The following is an 8131-nucleotide window of genomic DNA, read 5'->3' on the forward strand; positions in this document are numbered from 1 at the left end:
TTGGTTTGACTGCGTCTCTAGAGAATACAGCTGTTTTACAGTTATGCAGTGCTCCACAATTCACAAGGCACCTCTCCTGTATTATGTGTGATCTGAGCTTCACAACTGCCCAGTAAGCAGGATGGGACAGGACTATTATTCCCATTTTATAGATGAGGAAACTGAGGCTTGGTGAGGTTAAGTGACTTACCCAAATCCATGAAGCTAAGTTTAATTATTAACTAATTAATGGCAAGGCTAGGAATTAAATGCAACTCTTTTGATGAGAAGTGTGGCACCTTCCTGCTGATCCAGTCTGCCTTCCTAGAGGGGATCCTTTGCCATTGATGACCTGAGGTTTCAGAGGTGAGACTGTGGCATTTGGACCCTACTGCTCATGTAGTTATTGACTCCATCCACTGTTGTCCATTCGCATGGCTACTCCCCAAGCCCTGAGCACTGCCCTTTCTTACTTGGGTCATTGACACAGAGTTCTAGGTTGGTTTCCTTACTTCCAGTCTCGACCTACTCAAGTCCAATGTCCACACTTCTACATAAATGACTTTCTTCAATGCAAATGTTATCAAGCACTTCTCTGCTTGAAACACATTGATCATTTTCATGGTCTTTCAGAAAAACATGCAAACTCCCTAATGTGGCCTCCAAAGGTGTGCATGGAGGGATGTGGCTTGTCACCCCCAGAATCTGAGTGCCACCCCCCTCTCACCACCAAGCTCTCCTGTCATGGAAACTTTGTCGTCTTCATCTTATGACTCATGTCACCTTTCCTCTGCTTCATTGTCTTCTTATATTGTTGCCTCATTATAATGTTTTATAATTTTGGAGCTATTTGTAACCAGCTCCCTCCCTTAAAAAAACAAAACAAATAAAAACCTTGTTTATAGCTCCTTAATCATTATTGGTGCTTCCCTCCTAGCTCAGCTGGTAAAAAAATCTTCCTGCAATGCAGGTGTCCCTGGTTCAATTCCTGGGTCGGGAAGATATGCTGGAGAAGGGATAGGCTACCCACTCCAATATTCTTGGGATAATCTTCATTTTTCAAAATTGTTTAGAATTAATTTTTATTGGAGTAAGCTTCCAAAGTAGCTCAGTGGTAAAGAATCCCTCTTGCCAATGCAGGAGACATGGGTTCGTTCGATCCTTGGGTCAGGAAAATTCACTGCAGAAGGAACTGGCAACCCACTCCAATCTTCTTGCCTGGAAAAATCTCATAGACAGAGAAGCCTGATGGGCTGCAGTTCATGCATTCTGTACTGAGTCGGATGTGACTTAGTGATGAAACAACAACATACTTGCTTTACAATGTCGTGTTAGTTTCCACTGTGCAGCAAAATGAATCATTCATACGTTTACATATATCCCCTCCTTTTGCATTTCCTTCCCATTCAGATTACCACAGAGCATTAAGTAGAGTTCCCTGTGCTATGCAGTAGGTTCTCATTAGTTATCCACTGGGTGGGAGGGATGGGGAGATTGAGATTGACACATATAATCTTTATTTCTGTCGTCTGGTTTAGATATTATAAAATACCGATATTACTTCCAATAATTGGGCTTCCCTGGTGGCTAAGATGGTAAAGAATCCTCCTGTAATGAAGGAGACCCAGGTTTGATCCCTGGGTCAGGAAGATCCCCTGGAGAAGAGAATGACAACCTGCTCCAGTATTCTTGCATGGAAAATTCCATGGACAGGAGAGCCTGGCGGGCTACAGTCCATAGCATCACAAACAGCTGGACATGGCTGAGTGACTACCACTTACTTCCAATAATTAGCATAGACACTAAGGTGGACAGGGAGCCATTGTACAAATGCAGACACTGAGGGCTGGAGATTTAAGTAATTTGTCCATCTTTATGTCACAGCCAAGTGACCCAGCACTTGAAATTCAAGTTGGTATATTCTAGTTCACACACAATTGTGCAACCTGTTTGCATAGTTTATCAGCTCCTCTAAAGCATTTGGGGAGGAGGGGTAAGTAGTAAAAAGATGAAATGTCAAAATCTGAGTTGCATTTCACAGACTAGTCGAGAAGGACGCTTGCATAAGAAGCATTTCTAGGCGGGAGGAGAGGCAAAGAGAAAGGGAGAGAACCCTGTCCCTGGAAAAACAGCCTGTGGGCTCATTAACCTCTTTCAAACAATCTCTCATCTCTCCCATCTCCCTGGTGACCAGAAATCAGTCAGAGGGGAACGAGTGTGGTAAACTTTCACCCGCAGGGACAGGACCTCTGGGGAGAAAAGACATCACGAGTGGATAGAGTTTGCTGTTCTCTGCTGAGTCATGGTGGTAGGTCTTCTTGCTTGGAATAACTGGGAATCATTCTCCTGGGGAAATGTTCGTGTCCTCAACAGTGTTGCCTTAATGACATGAAGGCTGACGGCAATCTAGCTCTGCGTATGGGTAAAACTCCCAACTTACCAGTGTCCTCAACAGTGTTGCCTTAATGACATGAAGGCTGACGGCAATCTAGCTCTGCGTTTGGGTAAAACTCCCAACTTATCAGGAGCTTCCTAACTCAGGCGCCCATGGGCCACTTCCTCTTGGCCCTCATTTAGCAACAGCTGGTGATGCTTCCCAGGTGGCACGAGTGTTAAGAACTTGCCTGCCAACACAAGAGATATAAGAGACATGGGTTCGATCCCTGGGTTGGGAAGATCCCCTGGAGGAGGGCATGGCAATGCGCTCCAGTATTCTTGCCTGGAGAATCCTATGGATGGAGGTCATTCAGTCCATGGGGTTGCACAGAGTCAGACACAGCTTAGTGACTGAACAACATCAGTCTTTGGGATGCTGTGGACACAGTCGTTTGTTGATATTAAAGAAAGAAGTAAGCACAAGCTTCTCTGGCCCTCTCTGCTCAGGAGGCCACTTGTGAGAAGAACATTCCACAGATGTGCTGCACGATGAAGAGTCACCTGCCCGTAGCCTGTGTAAAGTCAATGGTTCCTCTTGGAAACAATGGGTCCATCTCACATACACCTCGGTTTTGCATGTGCCTGGGGGTTGGTTCATCTGGCAGAGTTCTCTGCCTTTGAACCCGCCTCTAAGTCTTAGACGCATGGGCTTTTAAGTGCAGGATCAGTAGTTCTAAAAGCCCCAGAGTCTTCCATCCAAGATCCTGATTGTGCTCTAGATATGCTCTGACAAACATACCTTCAAGTTTCAATGCTTAACCAATCAAAGCATGTTTGCCAACAATGCCAAGGTGAAGAGCTTATTCCAGGACCAGCAGCACTGGCATTTCCTTGGAAGCTCTTTAGAGTTCACATCTCAGAAGTGCCCCAGGTCTACTGATTTGGAATCTCCATTCTAACAAGATCCCCCAGGGGTGTGTGCACACATTAACATTCAGGAAGCAGGGCCCTAGATGACCAAAGTGCCCTTGATGGGTCTTTTTTTTTTGCTATATTTTATTTTTTAAATTACATTTATCTATTTAACCCTGCACTGGGTTTTCATTGCTGTATGTGTGCTTTCTCTAGTTGCAGTGAGTGGGAGGTTACTTTCCAGTTGCAGTGCACGGACTTCCATTGACTGGTGTCTCTTGTTGCAGAGCACAGGGTCTAGGCAATTCGGCTCAGTAGTTGTGGCCTGAGGGCTCTAGAGCACTGGCTCAGTAGTTGCGGTGCATGGATTTAGCTGCTCTGCAGCATGTGGGATCTTCCTGGGCCAGGGATGGAACCCATGTCCCCTGCACAGGCAGATTCTTTACTCCTGAGCCATGAGGGAAGTACGCCCTTGATGGATCTTGAACAAAATATTCCTTATATAAGAGGGAGATGAAGAGGGACTTCCCTGGCAGTCCAGGGGTTAAGAATCTGCCTTCGAATGCAGGGGATGTGGGTTCAGTCCCTGGGTGGGGAACTAAGATCCCACATGCCTGGGGGTAACTAAGCCTGTGGGCTGTAACTACTGAGCCCATGCGATCTAGAGTCCTGGCAGGCAAAATAATAATAATAAAATAAAGAGGGAGAGGGAGAAAATAGTCTCAATGAGATAGAAGTAGAGGAAAACAGAAAGAGACAGTTTGCACTGCTGTGAAGACATTGAATTACATACTGAACTATGCAAAGCCTGTTTCTAAAGTCCCAGCACTTGGGTGCCCAGTGCCAGGGCACCAGAAGCCAGCTTTGGCTCAAGGTCATTGCGTTGCTGACTTAAGAGGCCCTTCCCCTGCCTGCTTTCCCGGGCACCAACGCCAGGGCAGACTGATTTCCATTTCTTCAGCTTGCCTCTTTCCTGTTGCTGCCAGGCATGGAGGCAGGAGAAGAGGGTTTAATCAACCTCAGTGAGTCCTGTAAGCAAGTTGGAAAATACAGCACAGTTTTTTTTTTTTCCGTGCGGCACCCCAAAGTGAGAACATCAAGGGGGTGATTACCGGCCCTTTATTATTCTCATTTTGGTAAAGCTGCTTTTCACCCCCACACCTATGTTCCAGGTTAATTTGTGTTGTTGTCTCGCCACAGGTCTCTGCCCAGTGCCCCAGGGGAACTGCGTTTAGTAACACCAAGCAGGAGAGACAGAGGGCGGGGCGTTGACTCCACACAGGACTTGGAAACAGGCTTCGCCTGATGGCAGGAGAATGTATGTTTTTCTGGTGTTAACTGCAGAGGGGGAGAAGTAGTGGGCGCTCGGGAGCCCTGGCACGTGGTGCTGCTTCCCGCCCCGGGAGATGCTGCTGAAAGGAGCACTAAGGCAGAGGCGGCAGCATCTTCTGCGGGAGGGGGGAGTGAGCGTGCAGAGGGTTTGGGCTGAGGGAGGCTGAGGAGACAGAGACAGAACCATTTTGGAGGCAATTGACAAAGGGAGGTGGGGTGGGTCCCCTCTAGGGCAGAGCCATTTCAGACACCCACACCTTGATCTGCCCCCACCTCCCCCCCGCCCCCAGGCTGACGAAGCCAGAAACAGTCCAGCACATAAAGGGGAAGCCAGCGTCATATAACCAGTCCAGGCAGTGTGTTCTGATTCACAAACCACCATCCCCTCCCTTCTTTTAAAAGATTCCTAGTTTCCCACCCGGTATCCATCCTCCCTTCTTCCTTACTAACAGAACCCTGATTTTATCCTGGGACGCAGGATGCCACGTAAAAGAGCGATGTTTCCCAGCCTCCCTTGTAAGGACGCAAGGCCCCCAGAAGTGAGCAGAAGTCGTTCAGTGGAGCTTCCAGGCAAGCCCCTTGACCATGTGGATTCACCAAGGGGGCATTTGTCTTTTGCAGTTTCTCCATCTTTCTGCCTAAAATGTGTCCTTCTGTGTGTGTGTGTGTGTGTGTGTCTGCTCAGTCATGTATGACTCTTTGTGACCCCACAGACTGTAGCCCTCCAGGCTGCTCCGTCCATGGGATTCTCCAGGCAAAAATACTGGAGTGGGTTGCCATTCCCTTCTCCAGGGGATCTTCCCAACCCAGGGATTGAACCTGCCTCTCCTGCATTGGCAGGTGGATTCTTTACCGCTGAGCCACCTGGTTCTGCTCAGCTCTAACGGGTAATGTGATATCAGAGCCGCATGCTAGAGATGAGGAGGCAGATACTTACGAGGTTTCTGATTCCCAGCTGACCCTCGTGCCTGCCTATTTCTGGACTCTGCCCCAGAAGCCACTTGTTTGCATTTTGAACTCAGTCCTACATGTTACCACACCATCCATGTTCCCTGCATTAGGTCAGGCAAACAAATCTAGCTACTGAAACAAACTTCCAAATCTCAGTTGGTTGATGCAATAAAAGCCTGCCATTCACATCAAGGCCAATGAGGAGGTAGCCGGTTGGCAAGTTATCTTGGATCCCAGGGCCTGTGCTCCTTCTCTCCTGGTCTGCACTGAGCTCTGTACCCTCTGCATCCTCTGTGCGCAGCAGATGGGGTGAGGGGGCAAGAATAGCAGACGGGTCACTTCTAAGGGCCATACCAAGGTGAGGTACAGCCCACTGTACCGAGATCTCATTGGCCGAAATTCTGTCCTCTGGCCACAAGAGGGCCAGGAAATATCAGCAGGTTACATGCTCAGGAGGAAAGCAGATGGTTTTTGGTGAATAGTCCTAGGGTGCCAAAAACACTGTTTCAGGAAAGGAAAGGAGGGAGGGAGAGAGGGCAAAGACAGAGAGAAAGAAAGAGAAAGGAAGAAAGAAAAGAAGGAAAGAAAGTAAGAAAAAGAAAGAGAGGAAGGAAGAAAAGAAAAGAAGGGAGGGCAGGAGGCAGAAAGAAAGAGGAAAAGAAGGGAAGATTCTCAGACGCTCAGTTGTTCTCTACAGATTATTCATGCATATTTCCTGTGATGCAAAATATGCCAACGTGTAGAAAGAATGGAATGATGTCACTGGCATCCCAAATGCGTGCCCGTGTTAGCCAGGCTTCCCTTCCTTCAGAAGGCTTTTGTTCAGCTCCCGGAGTTCAGAGCCCTGTGGTTACACCCCAGGGGCTGGAAGGCTCTAGGTAAGCAGAGGAGGTCAGACTGGGAGAGGCTGATTTGCCTGTGGGGTTACTGGCGCAGGAGGTGGGTAGATCTCACTTTGATCGAAATCCTTTATTGTAACTGTTCCTGTAGCTGGCCTTGAGCAAGCGGCTTCTGTTTTCTGAGCAGTGACTTCTCTGTCTCCTCACCTGTAAAGTAGAAATAACAATACCTGCCCTCTGGGTTTCTCCGTCTCTTTCTTAAGAATGAGAGGTAATGTGGCAAAGCATCCAGCCAAGTAGAGGCTCCAAAACTGGCAGCTGCTGTTCTCACCTATTTCAGCCTCTCTTAATTGGTCCATGTTATCTAAGAGCCAAACTTCATAGTCTGGGCTGTTGAGTCTTTTCTCTCCGGCTCAAACCTACCTTCCCGGCACCATCTCTGGCCATGGCCTCCACTGACTCCAGATTTCTGTTTCATACTTGAACTTCTACTGTTCTCTAGATTTTCCCAACCTTTGTATGACTTGATGCCCTTTTACACGTTGTTCTCTTTACTTCTAACGTGGAGTCTCTCAACCTAGCATTGCTGGCATTTGGGCTGGATAGTTATTTGCTGGGGACTATTCTGTACACTGTAGGCTTCCCTGGTGGCTCAGATGGTAAAGGATCCAACTGCAATGCAGGAGACCCAGGTTCAATCCCTGGGTTGAGAAGATCCTGTGGAGAAGAGAATGGCTACCCACTCCAGTATTCTTGCCTGGAGAAGTTCACAGACAGAGGAGCCTGGTGGGTTATAGTCATGGGATTACAAAGAGTCAGATATAACTGAGCAACTAACACACACACACACACACACACACACACACATTCTGTACACTGTATGTAGGATGCTTACCAACATCCCTGACCTTGACCCAGTGGAGGCCAGGAACATCACTGACTCAGCCACAACAGCCAAAACCTCTCCAGACATTATCAGTCACCCTGGGAAGAGAAATCAACCCCAGTTGAGAAGCTCGGTTATGATGTCCTTCACTCCCCTCTCTCTGGTAAAACTCCTATGCATCCTACTTACCTACCGACAAAGTCACTCTCCTTGGAAAGCCTTCCCTGTCTTCTCTGGGAAGAAATTGATGGAAAATTAATTGCTTCGTCCTCTGGTCTCTCATATCCCTTTTTGTATTCTTGTGTTAACATTTACTTCTTTTCTTATTACCTGTCTACTAGACTTGGTGCTTGTTGAGGGGACCCGTCTCATTCACCTTTTGTTCCCCAGCAGAATAGATTTTTTTTTTAAGTTAATGAATTAATCAATGACTCTTAAGTGAAAAAAATGACCTCTCAATGGATTCGTGTTTAGGGTTAATTTGAACAGTGGAACCATTGTCTGACTGACGTTAGAACTGAAAACGAAGAGGTTTCTGAGTACCCAGGTGGGTTCACAGGGACCTGTGACTGATGAGGTGTGGTTTTTTCCACATTTCCTTTCAGGGGCATGTTGGAAAGATGTTCAGGATGTTAGACAGGAGGGGTGGGTGGGAGGACTATGGGGCTCTGGAAAGACACAGAAATGAGGAGTAAATATGGGGAAACTTCATCTGCTTTGGGTATAGAAAATAAAAGTGTGTGAATCGGTGAAGCCACAAGGCAAATGCCAGTAAAGTCCAACTGAGTCACTGGGTTTCCTAGGTGGTGCTAGTGGTAAAGAACTTGCCTGCCAATGCAGGAGACATAAGAGATGT

This window comes from Bos taurus, chromosome 29, assembly GCF_002263795.3.
Source record: "Bos taurus isolate L1 Dominette 01449 registration number 42190680 breed Hereford chromosome 29, ARS-UCD2.0, whole genome shotgun sequence".
NCBI lineage: Eukaryota > Metazoa > Chordata > Mammalia > Artiodactyla > Bovidae > Bos > Bos taurus.